The sequence below is a fragment of the Cervus elaphus genome, chromosome 20 (assembly GCF_910594005.1).
Source record: "Cervus elaphus chromosome 20, mCerEla1.1, whole genome shotgun sequence".
Lineage (NCBI taxonomy): Eukaryota > Metazoa > Chordata > Mammalia > Artiodactyla > Cervidae > Cervus > Cervus elaphus.
This window is the reverse complement of record NC_057834.1, coordinates 123,141,584-123,161,009: the sequence shown is the minus strand read 5'-3', so window position 1 is coordinate 123,161,009 and position 19,426 is coordinate 123,141,584. Positions and strand designations below refer to the sequence as shown.

Genomic DNA, 19,426 nt, shown 5'->3' with positions numbered 1-19,426 from the left:
CCCAGGGTGTTTCAGAGTTGTCCAGAATCATGGGCCAACTTGATGAGGCTCATGTGGTATCATGAAAGTACATCAGGTTCTGGTCAGAAATTTTGAGCTACCCAAAAAAGGCGAGGTCACCCTGAAGTTCTCCCCACTGGCTGGAAAATTTTCAGCTGCTACCACCCACAGACTCAGTCAAGGATTTAAGACGAAGGATTTGATTTACAATAAGTATGTCCTTATGGTCCAAGGTTATTGCTTTACTGTTTTTCCTTGGTTCTTTCCTCAACTCTGGAAAATTATGTCAGTTCAATATATCATGGCCAAGTGTTTAACATGCATATGTGCTTTTCAATGGTATAAAGGACTGGGGGTGAAGATGACAAAAAGGGTAGCAGATTATGTAGGAACAGTCTTGCGTTACTCTCTGACAAGCACTCAGAAGTAATATTAGCATTGCTTTTTGCACTTGGTGGTATAAAATCTAAGTTAGAGTTATTTTAGACATATCTGTAGAACTATATGGCTAATAATATTCTTCAACTTGTGAAACTCTTAGCTGATTTTATATTTTAAATATTTTTATTTTCAGAAAAATAAATAAACATTTCATAAAAGAAAATACATGTGTATACCTGCATCTTTTTTTTTTTTTTGGCTCTTCTTCATTGTGTGTCTTTGGCTGAGTCTTTGCTATGGCACATGCACTTCTCTAGTTGTGGCACATGGGTTCTGTAGTTGATGCCCAGGTCTTAGTTGCCCCATGGCATGTGGAATATTACATCCCTGATCAGAGATAGAATCTGGGTCCCCTGCATTGGAAGCATGGATTCTTAACCAGGACAGGCAGGAAAGTTTCCTATGTATCTCTCTTTTTATGTTTATGTATATAATGAGATACCAGACAGGGTCATAAATATGCAGAAAGAACTTATAGAAAAGAATATAGCAAAGACCCTATTTTCTCACACTCAAAATAAATATGTTAATATTTTGCCATATTTAGTCTAAGTCTTTTTTATACTTTAGAAAAGGATTAAATAATTACAGGGAAAATTGAAGTTCTCTTTGACTATTTCCAGCTTCTCTGAATCAACTACTTTTATTGGATTGAAGTCTATTCTCTGTGTTTCAAAGCTTTTGCTTACATATAATCACATCTATAACCAATAGACAAAATTGTTTTTGTATAAACTAAACATTTTATAATGGTATCAAGATATCATTGTCACTATGAAAAAATTTAACTCAACATCATGGTTCTGACATCCCCCACAGGATACTTAAAGGTCTAAATCATTCTCTTAAGAATTTTAAGCATTTTACCACATCTCATTTATCTAACTCTTTATCATTGGACATTTGTTTAATTTTAATTTTTTGCTATTTAAATAATATTGTGATAAATTTCTTTGGACATGTCTCCATATGTAAAAGGTTTTCCCAAGACGTATGTATAGCAGTGAATGTAGCAGTTTTTAGAACTTTCCAATTTACTGCTGCTGCTGCTAAGTCGCTTCAGTCATGTCCGACTCTTGTGCGACCCCATAGACGGCAGCCCTCTAGGCTCCGCCGTTCCTGGGATTCTCCAGGCAAGAACACTGGAGTGGGTTGCCATTTCCTTCTCCAATGCGTGAAAGTGAAGTCACTCAGTTGTGTCTGACTCTTCGCGACCCCATGGACTGCAGCCCACCAGGCTCCTCTGTCCATAGAATTTTCCAGGCAAGAGTACTGGAGTGGGTTGCCATTGCCTTCTCCGTTCCAATTTACAGGATACCCCTAAATTATTCTTCTAAGTACTGATACCAATCTACAACTTTCATTCTCATCAACCCTTGATAATGTTATTTATCGAAACCATTCTAAAAGAGTCTATCTCATAGATGCAAAGTGGTGACGTTTTTTTGTTTCACTTATAATCCCCTGATTGCTAATGAATTTAACATCTTTTCATAAGTCTGTTGGTAGTATTGTGTAGTGAAGTCAGCCCTGGAGTCAGACTTCTGTATTCTAACCTCAGCTAACCCTTTACTAACTCAGTGATGATGGGTAAGTTACCTAACTTCTGTGAGTCTCAGTTTCCTCATCTGTTAATGGGAAGAATATATTATAGATCTCAGAGGGGTGTTAGAAGAATTAAATGAAATAATACATGTAGAGCATTTAGCATAATAAAAAATAGTAAGTGTTCAATGAATACAAGCTATGTTTACCTTTTCTTATTTATAGTTCATTAAATATTTTGGCTATTATTCTTTCTCTATTACACGCACTGAAAATGTCTTCTTGGGAACTTTCATGGAGGTTCAGTGACTGGACTTCTGTACTCTAATGCAGGCAGTGTGGGTCCGATTCCTGGTGGAGGAACTAGATTTCACAGATCACAATTAAGAGTTCACATGCCTAAGACCTGGCACAGCCAAATGTATAAAAATTTTTAAAAAGAAAAAAAAAAAAAGAAAACATCTTGTCTGAGTCTATTACTTGTTTTCATTATTGCAAAAGTAGTATATATTTATTCTGAAAACTTTGCATTTATAAATGCAAACAAACAACTGTTATCTTAGATTTGGAGACAACTACAATTAACATTTATTTTCTGCTTCTTTTTTATTTTTAAATTATGGAAGTATGATAACACACTTATAGGAGACTTGGAAAATACAGGACAAGGTTACATATATTTCCACTATATATTACAATCATTTTTAAGTAGATAAATTAAAATTTTTAGTTGGAGTAAATAACAAGCTGTCAAAAATTAATAGAATGAATACACAAAGAAGTAGAAGGATATAGTAGACCTGAAAATCACTATGAGCCAATTCACATGATTAAGATTTAAACAATTTTCACACAACAGCGGCATACAAATTCTATTCAAGTTCCCTTAGACTAAACTAGGAGACACTGGAACATATCCAGGGATATAAAACAAAGTGCAAACATTTCATTGTCTAAAGGTATTGAAATTATACAGAGCCTATTCTCTTATCACTATGGAACTATGTTAGAAATCAGTATCAAAAGATATTTGAAAATAACCCACATAATTTCAAGTGCAATGTGACACTTACCAAGATAGATCTTTGACTTAGCCATTGAAAGCCTCAATAAAGTTAAAAGTTTGAAAAAACATAAAGGGTGATTGCAAAGAAGAAAGCATTTAAATAAGAAATTAATATCAAAATGAGAAATTAATATTAAAGATACTTTAAAAACATGTATTTGAAAATTAAATGTCTGCTTTTAAATGTTGTGTGTATCTAAGAAGCCATAACAAGAAAAATTTGATATTTGTAAAAAAATCAAAATGAAAAGAGAATTTATCAGAATTTGTTGCATGCAGCTGAAGCTACTCAATGCAACTAAATACAATATGAAATCTTGAATAAGATATGAAAACAAACAACGGACACTAGATAAAATTTCATGCAAAGTGAATAAAATCTGTACTTTAGTCAATAATACTGTATCACATGTTAATTTCCTGTTTTTTAAACTTAATTTATTTATTTTAATTGGAGGCTAATTACTTTACAATATTGTAGTGGTTTTTGCTATACATTGACATGAATCAGCCTTGGGTGTGCATGTGTCCCAAATCCTGAACCCCCCTTCCACCTCCCTCCCCATCCCATCCCTCAGGGTCATCCCAGTGCACCAGCCCTGACCACCCTATCTCATGCATCAAACCTGGACTGGCAATCTATTTCACATATGGTAATATATATGTTCCAATGCTATTCTCTCAAATCATTCCACCCTCACTTTCTCCCACTGAGTCCAAAAGGCTGTTCTTTACATCTGTGTCTCTTTTGCTGTCTCGCATATAGGGTCATTGTTACCATCTTTCTAAATTCCATATATATGCCTAATATACTGTATTGTTGTTTTTCTTTCTGACTTACTTCACTCTGTATAATAGGCTCCAATTTCATCCACCTCATTAGAACTGATTCAAATGCATTATTTTTAATAGCTGAGTAATCTTCCATTGGGTATATGTGCCATGGCTTTCTTATCCATTCATCTGCCGATGGACATCTAGGTTGCTTCCATGTCCTAGCTATCATAAACAGTGCTGCGATGAACATTGGGGTACATGTGTCTCTTTCAATTCTGGTTTCCTCAGTGTGTATGCCCAGTAATGGGATTGCTGGGTCATATGGCAGTTCTATTTCCAGTTTTTTAAGGAATCTCCACACTGTTATCCATAGTGGCTGTACTAGTTTGCATTCCCACCAACAGTGTAAGAGGGTTCCCTTTTCTCCACACCCTCTCTGGCATTTATTGTTTGTAAACTTTTTGATAGCAGCCATTCTGACCAGCGTGAAATGGTACCTCATTGTGGTTTTGATTTGCACTTCTCTGATAATGAGTGATGTTGTGCATCTTTTCATGTGTTTGTTAGCCATCTGTATGTCTTCTTTGGAGAAATGTCTGTTTAGTTCTTTGGCCCATTTTTTGATTGGGTCGTTTATTTTTCTGGAATTGAGCTACAGGAGCTGCTTGTATATTTTTGAGGTTAATTCTTTGTCAGCTGCTTCATTTGCTATTATTTTCTCCCATCCTGAAGGCTGCCTTTTAACCTTGCTTCCAGTTATCTTTGTTATGCAAAAGCTTTCAAGTTTAATTAGGTCCCATTTGTTTATTTTTGCTTTTATTTCCAATATTCTGGGAGGTGGGTCATAGAGGATCCTGCTGTGATTTATGTCAGAGAGTGTTTTGCCTATGTTTTCCTCTAGGAGTTTTATAGTTTCTGGTCTTACATTTAGAGCTTTAATCCATTTTCAGTTTATTTTTGTGTATGGTGTTAGAAAGCGTTCTAGTTTCATTCTTTTACAAGTGGTTGACCAGTTTTCCCAGCACCACTTGTTAAAGAGATTGTCTTTTCTCCATTGTATAGTCTTGCCTCCTTTGTTGAAGATAAGGTGTCCATAGGTGTGTGGATTTATCTCTGGGCTTTCTATTTTGTTTCATTGATCTTTATTTCTATCTTTGTGCCAGTACCACACTGTCTTAATGACTGTGGCTTTGTAGTATAGTCTGAAGTCAGGTAGGTTGATTCCTCTAGTTCCATTCTTCTTTCTCAGGTTGCTTTGGCTATTTAAGGTTTTTGTATTTCCATACAAATTGTGAAATTATTTGTTCTGGTTCTCTGAAAAATATCGTTGGTAGCTTGATAAGGATTGCATTGAATCTATAGATTGCTTTGGATAGTATATTCATTTTCACTACATTGATTCTTCCAATCCATGAACATGGTATATTTCTCCATCTATTTGTGTCATCTTTGATTTCTTTCATTAGTGTTTTATAGTTTTCTATATATAGGTCTTTTGTTTCTTTAGGTAGATTTATTCCTAAGTATTTTATTCTTTTCATCACAATGGTGAATGGAACTGTTTCCTTAATTTCTCTTTCTGTTTTCTCATTGTTAGTGTATAGGAATGCAAGAGATTTCTGTGTGTTAATTTTATATCCTGCAACTTTACTATATTCATTGATTAGCTCTAGTAATTTTCTGGTGGTGTCTTTAGGATTTTCTATGTAGAGGATCATGTCATCTGCAAACAGTGAGAGTTTTACTTCTTTTCCTATCTGGATTCCTTTTATTTCTTTTTCCTTTCTGATTGCTGTGGCTAAAACTTCCAAAACTATGTTGAATAGTAGTGGTGAGAGTGGGCACCCTTGTCTTGTTCCTGACGTTAGGGGAAATGCTTTCAATTTTTCACCATTAAGGATAATGTTTGCTGTGGGTTTATGATATATGGCTTTTATTATATTAAGGTATGTTCCTTCTATGCCTGCTTTCTGGAGGGTTTTTTTTTTTTTATCATAAATGGATGTTGAATTTTGTCAAAAGCTTTCTCTACATCTATTGAGATAATCATATGGTTTTTATATTTCAATTTGTTAATGTGGTGTATCACATTGATTGATTTGTGAACATTGAAGAATCCTTGCATCCCTGGGATAAAGCCCACTTGGTCATGATGTATGATCTTTTTAATATGTTGTTGGATTCTGTTTGCTAGAATTTTATAAAGGATTTTTGCATCTATGTTCATCAGTGATATTGCCCTGTAGTTTTCTTTTTTTGTGGCATCTTTGTCAGGTTTTGGTATTAGGGTGCTTGCCGGGGTCCAGCCTCGGCAGGATGAATGGCGTCGGCGAAAGAAGACCCATGAGACCAGCCTTGATAGGGCCAAGTCTGCGAGGGAGAGAGAGAGAAAGAGAGAGAGAGTGACCAGACAGGGGGTGCAGCAGAGTCTGGCAAATCTTTATTTTTTACCCTAGCTTTTATATTCTAAGTTAGTACATTTTTAAGGGGAAGATAGTTTAATATTACATCAGCTTGTCCTACGCGAAACCAGGGTGTTTTCTGCATACTTCCTTGTTTATGAGGGTCTTGTACATTATCTTCTGGCCTTGGGGCCTATTGACTTTTTATGACCTAGGTGAATGCAAAGCTGTTTTCCGTAATCTATTCTTTAATGAAAACAAAGGTCAGCCCTTTTGCAGAAGTTATCAGTTAAATTTATCTAAAAGGTTTACCACACAAAGACTCTGCAGCTCCGGTGAGGCAGCCCCTGTTTAGCATTCCTGGTTAAAATGAACAATTCTAAACTCTTATTTTTCTAAATCTTTAACTATAATCACTTTTAGAATAAGTTTTTATGTTCTCTAATAGGGCTTCCTCACCTCCCGAAGGGCTCTGTGCCTATTAGGCCTTTTGTGTGATCAGGTTCTTTATGCTGTTTATGATTAAGGTGTTGTGAGCAGTCATGTGCATTAGTACGCATTTGCCAAGCAGGCTAGAATGCCAGCAAAGGGGTCTAAGTTGAAACACTCCTTTCATCCTGGATAATCTTATAGGATACCACCGTCCGGGGGACATATTGGTTAAAGTTCTAAGTTGATTCTGTTTGGAGAGAGATCGGGGAAGGCCTTCTGCCTATGTCACAGAAATTAGGGAGTAGTCTAATACAGCAAGCATCAGAAAGACAGAGATCATCTTTAAGGTGAGCGCCAGGGCAGCTTTTCGAAATCCCTGAAGTCCTGATCCCCCTTGCCTGTCAGGTCTTCTCCTCATGACTTTGTCATGGGTGGGATCTCGTGTGCTGGCTCCTGGCAGGTGATGGTGGCCTCATAGAATGAGTTTGGAAGTTTACCTTCCTCTGCAATTTTCTGGAAGAGTTCAAGTAGGATAGGTGTTAGCTCTTTTCTAAATTTTTGGTAGAATTCACCTGTGAAGCCATCTGGTCCTGGGCTTTTGTTTGTTTGAAGATATTTTATTACAGTTTTGAATTCTGTGCTTGTGATGGGTCTGTTAAGATTTTCTATTTCTTCCTGGTTCAGTTTTGGAAGGTTATCCTTTTCTAAGAATTCATCCATTTGAGATCAGCCCCCCAGAGGAGACACACAGCACACCTGAGACGGCACTCTTGGGCCACCCCCAGGAAATCAAGCGGCTGGGACCGGGGAGGTGATAAGATGCACCGTACACTGGAATAGTGCGCTCACCAAGCACCTGGTTGCCTGAGCTCCTCAGATCTGGGAAGGGCACAAAACGCAAGCCCAACCGAATCTGTGCCTTTCTGGAGTACCCGAGAACCTGAACCTGAGCAGCTTAGACCTGGGAAGAGCACGCAACCCAGGGCCCGTTTTGGACAGTTTCCCTTCAGAGCAACCTGGAACCTGAGCAGAGTAGACAGGGAAAGCACAGGCACCGTGAGCTGGGGCAAACCCAGTGCGGTCCATACACTGCGAGTAGTCCCCACACACAAGTGATATTTGTTTGTGGTGTTCCTCCCTCCTCACAGCACAACTGAACAAGTGAGCCTAAATAAGTGACCACCTTCGCCCCCTTGTGTCAGGGCAGAATTTAGACACTGAAGAGACTTGCAAACAGAGGAAGCCAAAATAAACAAAGAGAGGGAGATGCTCTGGAAGTGACAGGTACAACAGATTAAAACCCTGTAGTTAGCATTGACTGTTTTTTATTTTTACAACATAGTATTTCTTTATATTTTCAGAGTGGGATCAGAAGTTTCAAGCCTCATTCAAAAAAAAAATTTTTAATCACTAAGATAATAAGCTTTCTAGACTTTTAGCAGTAATGCACGCATGCTCAGTCACTCAGTCGTGTCCAACTCTTTACGACCCTATGGACTATAGCCTCAGGCTCCTCTGTCCATGGCATTCTCCAGGCAAGAATACTGGAGTGGTTGCCATGCCCTTTGCCATTAGCAGTAATAGTAGATGCCAGAATAAATGGAACTACATCAAAGTATTGAGTGAATATAAATTAGAAATCTAGCATTTTATTCATCTTAGTCAAACAAATGAAACCAAAAAGTCATAAAACTTTTAGCCAGGCAAAAATTTGTAAGTTTTCTAAAATATATATTGAATGTATGTGTTTAATTAACATTTAATATTAATTATTATTAAATGTACTATTTAGTATTATATGTATATAATAGCTTTTCTACTACACTTGATAAAGGTTTGAGAAATAACAACAAAACATGAGAGAAAAATTAGGAAACATAAACTAAATGAAATGGGAGTACTGAATATGAAATAGAAAAAAAATGAAACAAACTAGATAAAAGTGAAAGATATACAGTCCAGTTGTTTTAAAACATGGCTGCTCATTAAAATCACATCTGGAGCCTTGGAGAAAGAAAACAATACCTGGGCATTTGTATTTTTCAAAAAATTCCAAGATAATTCTAATATGCATCTGGATTTTAAAAAGTGATTGCAGGTTTTTCTATTAAATGGTAGTTTTAGTGATATAGAATTCTATTATCTTCTGTTGACCAATTATGATGCAATTGTATTAAAACGAATAATAGTTACACGGGGCTTTTTCTGGTGGCTAAGAAGGTAAAGAATCTGCCCACAAAGTGGGAGGCCTGGATTCGATCCTGGGGTTGAGAAGATCCCCTGGAAAACGGAAAGGCTACCCACTCCAGTATTCTTGCCTGGGGAATTCCATGGACTGAAGGGACTGGTGGACTATAGCCCACAGGGTCACAATGAGTTGGACACAACTGAGCATCTAAAACACACATCCAATCACAATAGTAAAAGAGGTTTGTCAGTTTTCACAATCAATAGCCAGGCAAAAAAACAAAAGATAATTACAATTGCAAACCATAATGGAAACATGATTAACCTAACAGTATAAAATAATTACATACAATTTGGGGTGTGAGTAGAATGATGTGTTAAGTGGAAATGCATACATACACATATTTTCATCCACCCAACCAGTCTATCTCTTTTGGTTGGTGCATTTAATTCATTTACACTTAAGGTAATTATCAATATGTATGATCCTAAGGACATGAATTTGAACAAACTCTGGGAGATAGTGAAGGACAGGGAAGCCTGGCATTCTGCAGTCCATGGGGTCTCAAAGAGTCAGACACAAGTTAGTGACTGAGTAACAACAACAAATGACCCTATTTCTTAATTGTTCTTGGTTTATTTTTTGTAGGTCTTTTTCTTCTCTTGTGTTTCCTGCCTAGGGAAGCTCCTTTAGCATTTGCTATAATGCTGGTTTTGTGGTACTAAATTCTCTTAACTTTTGCTTGTCTGTAAAGCTTTTGATTTTTCCAGCAAATCTGAACAAGAGTCTTGCTGGGTAGAGTATTCTTGGTTGCAGAGTCTTCTCTTTCATCACTTTAAATATATTGTGCCATCCCCTTCTGGCCTGTAGAGTTCAATTGAGAAATCAGTTTATAGTCTTCTGTGTGTTTCCTTGTATGTTATTTGTTGTTTTTCCCTTGTTGCCTTTTATCTTTTATCTTTATCTTTAATTTTTGTCATTTTGATTATTATGTGTTCAGTGTGTTTCTCCTTGGGTTTATCCTGCCTGGGACTCTTTGTGCTTCCTGGCCTTGGCTGAATATTTCCTTTCCCATGTTAGGGAAGTTTTCAGCTATAATCTCTTCAAATATTTTCTCAGGTCCTTTCTCTCTTTTCCTTCATGCCTATAATGCTAATGTTGGTGCATTTAATGTCGTCGAGAGGTCTCTTGGGCTGCCTTCACTTTTTTTTCAGTCTTCTTTCTGTTTTTCAGCAATGATTTCCACCATTCTGCCTTTCAATCATCTATCTGTTCTTCCACCTCAGTTATTCTATTGATTCCTTCTAGAGTATTATTCATCTCTGTTTGTTTGTTCTTTAGTTCTTCTGGGTCTTTGGTAAACATTTGTTGCATCTTCTCCATTGCTTTTCCTAGGTCCTGGATAGCTTCACTATAATTATTCTGAATTCTTTTTCTGAAAGGTTGCCTATCTCGACTTCATTTAGTTGTTTTTCTGGGATTTTAGCTCGTTCCTAAATCTGGGACATAACCCTCTGTCATTTTCATTTTGATTAACTTTCTGTGATGTGGTTTTCATTAAGCAGCCGCCAGATTGTAGTTCTACAATCAACCATCTTCTACAAGCCTCTTAGCCTCATTCACCAGAGAGCAGACAGAAGTAAGAACTACAGTTAACATTTCAAGGTCTAATTTTATTAATTGCTTTCATTAATATTTTTGAAGAAACATAACACAATTCTTAGACAATTTATTATTTGTTTCCATAATTTTTAAAATTGAGTTACACAGTATATATATTCTTTTGTAGCTTGATTTTTTCACTCATTATCGGTTTTAATGTTTTCCCATGTTCATTATTTTCACTCCTGAGAAGTATTCCTTTCATTTTTTGATGAATAGAATAATGACTTTGAATGAATCGAATTCTTAATGAACTTGTGAGTCTTTTCCTTATGATTTTTGTTAGATGAACATACATCAGAGGTTTCATTGAGCTGCAAGAGGGAAGGCTGGAGTGATGGACAAGATTCAGAGCAAGAAGGATTTTGGCATCTGAACTAAGGAGTTGAGACTAAATTCCACACATGGGAACCAATGAGGCCTCTAGAATTGGGGGAACAAAATCAGAGCTGCAGATTAGAAAGATGGCTACAGCCGCCATGTGACTGTCACAGAACTGGAAACCCTCGTTGCTTGAGGTAGACAGCTTGGGAGAGGGCTTTTCAGGCTGGTCCAGTGGAATGTGAGGAAAGAAATAGCCCTCCAGAGGTGTGAGGAGTCCCCTGGGCTGGTGCTTCCCATTGAAGCAGGTAAAGACCTTCAGCCCTGAGGGTCTCAGAGGGAGCTGAAGCCAGAATTACCTGGACATGGATGCCACGAAACTTTGAGCTCCCCTCGAATAGAAGAGGGGATGGCCTGGTCAGTGCTGCAATGGACTCCATTCTGGGGTCAGGATCAGGATCTTTATGTCTGTAGACTAAAGCTCCAGGATACTAGAAATTTTGCCTACAGTTTTTAATGGATGAAACAGCCCTCGGGATGCACATTGGCAGAAGGAGAGGACAATTTCATGGCCTTCATCACCCTACATCTCCCAGGGGGCTTCATTTTTTTTTCCTGGGGAAGGATGATCAGCTGAGAAAAGATCCAGCCCTCAGGGTCCTTCCTGAGTCCCCAAACATGCCTCCTTTCCAGCATCCAAACTCCTGTCCCAGGTGAGCCTTATATTCCCCCTGCCCTCCCTGGGCCTGCGGAAGGGCCTGGTCTGAGCAGGGCCTGGTCTAATGCTCCTGAGTAGAAGCCTGGGGCTTCCTCCCCAGCAGGAAGAGACTGCAGTAACTTAGCTCCTGGCTAGAGTCCTGGGGCCACATGTCACACAGGAGTGGTCCCCTGAGACTGAGGGAGCTTTGCCTACAGCTCCCTTCCCTGTAGGGTTATAAGCTCAGGACAGCAGTGTCCACAAATGTTCTGGGGAGCAAGCCAGGCTGCAACTGTCCCCCAACCCCAGACTTGCAGGAAGCTCCAGGTAAGACCTGGTCCATTGTTCCTGCTCACCTTGGTTTCTCTCCCCACATCTACATGAGTTCTCCTTGGCTGAGTCTGCCTCTTTCTCTCTTTCTGTCTATTTATTCCTTCCTCTGTCTCTGGGTCTATTATTCTCTCTCTCTCTCTCTCTCTCTCTCTCTCTCTCTCTCTCTCTCTCTGCCTCTCCTTCTCTTTCTTACTTTCCATCCCTCTCCATGTGTCTCCTCCTGCCTCTTTTTCTGTTTGCTGTCTCTGGGCTTCTCTGCCTCCAAAGATTTCATCCATCTCTCTGATCCTCTTTCTAAGTGTGTAGCTCTGGTGTTCTGTCTGACTGGATCTTCAGCTCACTCTGGGCCTTTCTTTCCCTCTTGACATCAGTTTACTGCTTGCTATGCCACTGGATTTGCCTGTAGCTCAGTGGTCTCCAGCCTCCCTGCTTCTCTCCTCTTCTCCTTGCTCTGTACCTGCCTCTTTGACTCACAAGGATCATCCCTGCAGGGTTTTTCTGGGTCTCCTCTTGCAACCCAGTTCTCTGCCCTCATCCTCCACTGTCTGTGAATCTCCCTCACCTTCCGGCTCCCTCTGCTTCCACCCTTCTGTTCAGCTCTCCCTTGCCTGCAGTCACCCCATCTTCTTGCTCTTGCCCTCTCCTCCATCTCCTTCTCTCTCCCTGGGAGACTGGTCTTGCCCCTGCCTCTCTCCACCTGCCCTGTAGATTGCCTGTCTCTCTTTTCCCCTGTCTGGCCTCTGCAGGCTCTTTGCTGCTTCAGTTGCCCTGCTCTGCCCTCTGGTGACTTTTTCTCACAGGCCTGGCTCGCACACCACCTTCCCAGCTTTTCTGATATTCCCTCCTGTGTTCTCCCTTGTCTCCCTGTATCTTTCTTCATCTGTGTCTTCACCATGTTTTGTCCCTCTGACTTTCCCACTGGGTCTCCATGTCTTTTGCCCCTTTCCTCTAGCCTTTTTACTTCTTCTTTCACAAAGAGAAGAAGAAACAATTTCCCACCTTTTTCCTCCTGCTGAGCCCCCTCCTTCTCCTCCCACTGATGTCTATTATACTCCCAGCGTTAATTTTCCTCTCTCCCTGTCTGTAGCCCACTTGCAGATTCTGGTTCCCTGTGCCTCTCTCCGCCTTCTTCCCAACTGTGTTTGTGTCTCTCCCTCCCTTCGGGGCCTGTCTATCTTTTCCCATCATTCTCTGTGCTCTTGTTTCTTTCTAGTTGTGTCTGTTTATTGGACATGACTGAATGACTGAGCATGCACTCACTGAGCATGCACTGGGTCATTTTTAGTCCCTGCAGGTCTGTGATGATGCTGGAGGAGGGTATGGGCAGGGAGAGCTGGAGAAAGGGGAAGGGAGGAAAAACATATCTTCAGAACTTGACAGAACCATATATTATTGCAATGAACCTCCTGTTTTTTTTCACAGATGAGAAACAATTACTTGCTCAGAGTGACAGCAGTAAACAGCAAAAGTGAAAATTCAAAACTACTTTGAGTCTTTTGCTTAGCTTGTGCTGCAAGAGAGTCGGTATTTGAGTAAAAGATAAATATAAGGATAAAAAAGATAAACAAAACAAATTTTCTGTGATTTCTATTACATCCTAACAAGAAACCAAGGCTGATATCTCTAGCCCCAGATCCAGCCAATTTGGAATCTGGAGGTTTATCCCTACAAGGACTTGGCAATCGTATGATTCATTTCTGTTTTTTCATTGGTCACAGGTCATTATCACACCTGGAGTGGCAGGGTCAGAACCCGAGGTTCAGAGAGTTAAGACACACAGCAAGTCAGCCAAGGAAAGTAAAGGTAGAACCCAGTCCCCAGGCTCTACGTAGGGCAAAGACACAAACTCATCAAAGATCAAGGTGTCCCTTGGGGGGCAGAGTCCTGTCACCCACATCTCCTCTACCCTCACCCTGAAAGGACAAGCTGGAGGTAAAAACTGGGCAGTTTCTCACCAACCGGGACCTGTTCAATTCTCTCTCTCTTAGGACCTATTTCCTATTCAAAACACTTTTATCTTAAGCAGTAAATGTACTTGCAATGAGCTATATCAGCTGATTCCCAAGTGTAACTCAATGGAGGAGATGAGCTCAGACAAAAGGAGAAGCTCTCCCTTCCATCCTCTTTTAATCTTGTCTAGGTCCAGCATGTCTTTCTCCATCTCTGACCTTTCACTCTCATATCCACCCTTTTACCTAGCTAATCTGAACAGAGAAGTTAAATCCCTATAAATTCCATCTTCACAGTATCACTGGGGGCTTCCCTGGTGGCCCAGTGGTTAAGACGATGCCTTCCAATGCAAGAGTCTCCCCACATGTCTCATTTTTCCCTAGGCAAAATTCTTACTGGTCAATTTATGTACTGTCAAATTTTCTTGCAGAAATATTACAGTCATTTTTTTCCCATATGAATTTTCACATCAATAAATAAGAATGTCTCCTTTACTGTAAACTGGATGCCAGGTATTATCACTTTAAGAGAATTTTTTGCCAATGTGTAGGCTCAAGGCTCTTTCATTGATATTTTAACAGGCAGTCTTTAAACTTTTGTGAGTTCATTATTCATGAATCTCTTCTTTTGTGAATTGATTATTCATATCTCAATTTTGGTTATTAGTCTTTTCTTTAAGAAGAAATGATCTTTATTTTCTAATCATTTTAATAACTTGTATGCCACATTGTTGCTGATGTTCAGTTACTAAGTCATGTCCAACTCTTTGAAACTCCATGAATGGCAGTATGCCAGGCTTCCCTGTCCTTCACTGTCTCCTGGAACTTACTCAAATTCATGTCCATTGAGTCAGTAATGCCATCCAACCATCTCATCCTCTGTCACCTCCTTCTCCTCTTGCCCTAAATCTTTCCCAGCATTAGGGTCTTTTCCAAGGAGTTGGCTCTTCACATCAGGTGGCCGAAATATTGGGGCTTCAGCTTCAGCATCAATCCTTCCAATGAAAATTCAGGGTTGTTTTCCTTTCAGATTGACTGGTTTGATCCTCCTGCTGTCCAAGAGACTCTCAAGAGTCTTCTGCAGCACCAAAATTCAAAAGCTTCAATTCTTTGGTGCTCAGCCTTCTTTATGGTCCAACTCTCACATCCACACATGACTACTGGAAAAACCATACTTTGCCTATACAGACTTTTGTTGGCAAAGTGATGTTTCTACTTTTTAATACAGTATCTAGGTTTGTCATAACTTTTCTTCCAAGAAGCAAGTGTGTTTCCATTTTGTGGCTGCAGTCACCATTTGCATTGATTTTGGAGCCCAAGAAAACAAAATCTGTCACTGCTTCCACTTTTCCCCCATCTATTTGCCATGAAATGATGGGATCAATGCCATGATCTTAGTTTTTTGAATGTCGAGTTTTAAGTCAGGTTTTTCATTCTCCTCTTTCACCCTCATTAAGAGGCTATTTAGTTCCTCTTCACTTTCTGTATTAGAGTGGTGTCATCTGCATATCTGAGGTTGTTGATGTTTCTCCTGGCAATCTTGATTCCAACTTGTGATTCATCCAGCCCAGCATTTAGCATGATGTACTCTGCACAGAAGTTAAATAAGCAGTGACAACATACAGCCTTGATGTTCTCCTTTTACAATTTGAAACTAGTCCATTATTCCATGTCTGCTTCTAACTGTTACTTATTGACCTGCACACAGGTTAATCAGGAAGCAGGTAAGGTGGTCTTGTATTCCCATCTCTTTAAGAGTTTTCCATAGTTTGTTGTGATCCACAGAGTCAAAGGCTTTAGTGTTGTCAATGAAGCAGAAGTAGATGTTTTTATGGAATTCTCTTGCTTTTTCTTGTATCCCACATATACAACTATTATTCTTTTTTTAGCTTGAAGAAAAAATTATTTTATATATTCACAACATCAAAATATTTTTTTCTTTTTTTACTTTTCTTCTTTTATTCTTATGCTTAAATGAAAGAATGAAAATACTGAATAGTGGCATTTAAGCAGGGGATATGCAATGAGCATAATGCAATTGAGCATGATGTGGAGACAGGGAAATTCAGCAAGAACAACTTTCTTTTTACCATTAAGTAGATCAGTTTTCAAACTGTGACCACAGCATGTGAAGAACCTAGGAACTTGTTAGAAATGCAAATTCTCACGCTCCAACCCCATCTTCCAATTCAAACCTCCTTATGACACACAGCAGCAGCATCTGGCATGCCTTCCAGGTAATTCTGAAGCACAGTAAAGTTTGAAAGCACTGATTTGGAAGCATTGGATTCGTGGCTCATAGCCCAGGTAACAGGAGTAAGGAGAGTCCTAGAACAGGGAGACAAGGGGTGATGGGAGGAGGTTCCAAGAAGTAGACCACTCTCCAGTCACTCACCAGCTGGCTGGGAGCTAGAGAGGAAGAAGTGCTGCACAGATAACTTAGGAACTATGCAGCATTAAATGTTCATTAAAAAAAGAGTTTTCTGTTCTGTGCTGCATTCTAAGTCTTTCCTTTTACCCATACCTTTAGGACAAGTCTCATATATATCATTCCTGTGTCAGTGAGGTTTGGGGACATGAAGAAGAAAGAGCATAGGGATGATCCACTGAAGAGTTCAGTACCTACACAAGCAAGGCAGCAAGGTGGATCAAAGATTCAATGAGACCAAGGATTTTAGAGCAAAATGACCTGGGATACACAAGGAACCCTCACAACTACTGAGTAAATAGACAGAAGGTCAGATGAGGAGCTGTGTTGCTGTCTTTTGTTATTAGAGGAAAAGGGTCAACACCAAGAGGCTGAAGGACTTAATCAGTTGATGCTTAAAGGCATCTCTCCCACCATAAAATAAATATTCACCCATATATTTTTCCAAGATTGTCTTACTATATTATTTCTTGCATTTCACTCTTTAACATACTTAGAATTTATCTTAGTAGATGCGTGAAATCATTTTCCCACCCATATCATTTATAATTCTTCCTTGCCACCCTGATTTGCAACAAAGAGTAAGCATTTGGCAAAAATCATGTTGAATCAATGACATAATTAATGAACAATGGTAAAGTTTCATTCACCAGAAAAAGGCTAACATTAATGATAATCCTAACAGTGATGAAAAGCTTAACCCAAATTATGAGTGTAATAGTTCTAATCCTGATCTTTAAACCAAGGTTTAACAACCTCTGTTGTCCAAAGAGAACTCATAAACTGGAATGAATTAAGTCTGAGAAAAGCAAAGCTGTCTCTGGAAAGGGAGAGACAGAATTGAACACAGCACACAGCATTTCCTTGACTTGGCCTTCACCATTTCATCACCATGACCGTAACTTAATCCAGAACCAATGTTGACACCACTCAAACTACTACAGGGACCTCTCCAGTAGTGCCCCATCTGCTAGCCCAAACTTCCTGTTAAGAAACATAAATGAAAAAATGAGTGTGAAAGTTTGTTGGTACCAAAACCCAATAAACTACATATCCCTCAAAATCTTTAAACAGGTGGATCACAATGCAGGAGCTCAACCAGTCCACTGTGACAGAATTCATCCTGTTGGGCTTTGCCTTGAACCCCAGGACCAATCCTCTGCTCTTCACCTTCTTTCTGGTCTTTTACCTGCTCATCCTTGTGAGCAACAGCCTCCTCATCACCCTCATCCACCAGGACACACGCCTCCACACGCCCATGTACTTCTTCATCAGTGTCCTCTCCCTGCTGGACATGTGCTACACCACCACGACGGTGCCCCAGATGCTCGTGCACATTCTCAGCAAGAAGAGAGCCATCTCCTTTGCTAGATGTGTGGCCCAGATGTACATCTTCCTCCTCTTTGGGATCACTGAGTCCTGGCTTTTCACCATCGTGTCAGTGGACAGGTACGTGGCCATCTGCCACCCTCTCTGATATGAGGTCATCATGAGCCGCTGGCTGTGCCTTCTCATGGTGGGCATCTGTGCAGCCTATGGTGTGGCGGGTGGCCTGACTGATACCTTCTTTGCTATGCACCTTCCCTACTGTGGCCCTAATGAAGTTGACCACTACCTCTGTGAGATCCCTGCGGTCCTGAGGCTGGCCTGTGCAGACACATCCCTCAGTGACTTGGTGGACTTCATCACAGGCTTCAATGTTATTGTGGTCCCACTTTCCTTGATTGTCCTTGTCTATGTCAACATCTTTGCCACCATCATGAAGATCCGCTCAGCCCAAGGACGGATCAAGGCCTTCTCCACCTGTACCTCCCACATCACTGTGGTTACCATGTTTGCTATTCCATGCATCATCATATACATGAGCCCTGGCTCTGACTCCTTGTCAAACAATGGCAAGAAAATGGCCCTTTTCTATAACATTGCCACAGCCTTCCTCAACCTTGTCATCTACAGTCTGAGGAATAAGGATGTGAAAAATGCTTTCCTCATATTGACAGGAAAGGACAGGGTCCCAGAGTGACACTTTAAAGATTAAGATCTGGGAAATCTTACATGAGGGCGCACACTCACCAACTCCCTGAAGACTCTTCCATGAGACCTGGAAGAGATGGTCTCCATAAAGCTAACCATTCAACTCTCCAGTGGGAGAGAACAGGGTGCTTGGCAATCAGCATTATCTATGGTGCTGTGGTTTGAGACAAAGACGATCCAGAAGACCTAACACATTGGTCAAGAGCCTGGACTCTAGTGCCAGGCAGACCAGGATGACACCCTTGGCTTTATCATTTATGAGATATGTGAATTTTTTTCTATTAACATAATTAATCATGTGTTTTTATTTATTAATTTTTGGCATGTGAATTCTTACAGCTCACTTAACTCCTCTAAGGTTTGTATCGCTCCCTCAGAGGGAAGTTGTAATGATTAAATGAGATAATACACAACATGTTTTTCATACAGAGTGTGACATACAGTAATTTTTTAGGAAATGTTAGTTTCAATTTTCAATATCTTTTACTCGTGGATGAATTATCAACCCTTAAATGGTCATGATCTTCCTGGTTAGTGGCAGTGACTGAATCCCTAGAGAGACAGTGGGAAAAAAAAATAGGGTGATGGAGTTGGAGAGTGGAAGAAGGGGGAACTCAGAAACTGTGAAGTGGAGATTTTTAAGGTGGGAAAAGAACTTGAGAAGGATGAAATGAGCTTATATGTACCCATCTATAAGCTGTGCCAGTTAGAGCATCTGGGATCAATTGAAGTTATTAGTATCTTAGAAAGGGGCAAAATTTTCCTTTATGACCATTTTTTTCCGTACTTTTCTCTCTTCATTTCTCCTTTGTTTTTTTCTAATGACATCCATTTTTAAAAACAATAGCCTCTCTGGATAATCTCAAGAAGAGATTCTGTGCACTTGAGGATGAGAGAAATTAGAGGATGAATACAATGTGACCCCTAGATGCAAAATTTAGGAAGTTCAGAAAGAGGTTAAAAATTCAGTGGAGTTTTTTTGCTCTGTCTCTCTTGCTTGAAGGGACTTTCCCCAAAACAATGTTTATTTCTCATAGAATCTTTACAAATATTAATTTTTTCCCCATGTTTCATTAATCTGCAGGGTCATGGTACAGGGCATCACCTATATTTACTGACTGCTGGCTGCCATGGGAACTTCAGAACCCAAC

At 39.7% G+C, this 19,426-nt stretch overlaps 1 pseudogene; it reads left to right on the top strand.

Annotated features, from left to right (window-relative positions):
• The first annotated feature begins 17,325 nt into the window (after nucleotides 1–17,325).
• LOC122677375 lies at nucleotides 17,326–18,264 on the top strand (annotated as a pseudogene).
• Nucleotides 18,265–19,426: the final 1,162 nt, after the last annotated feature.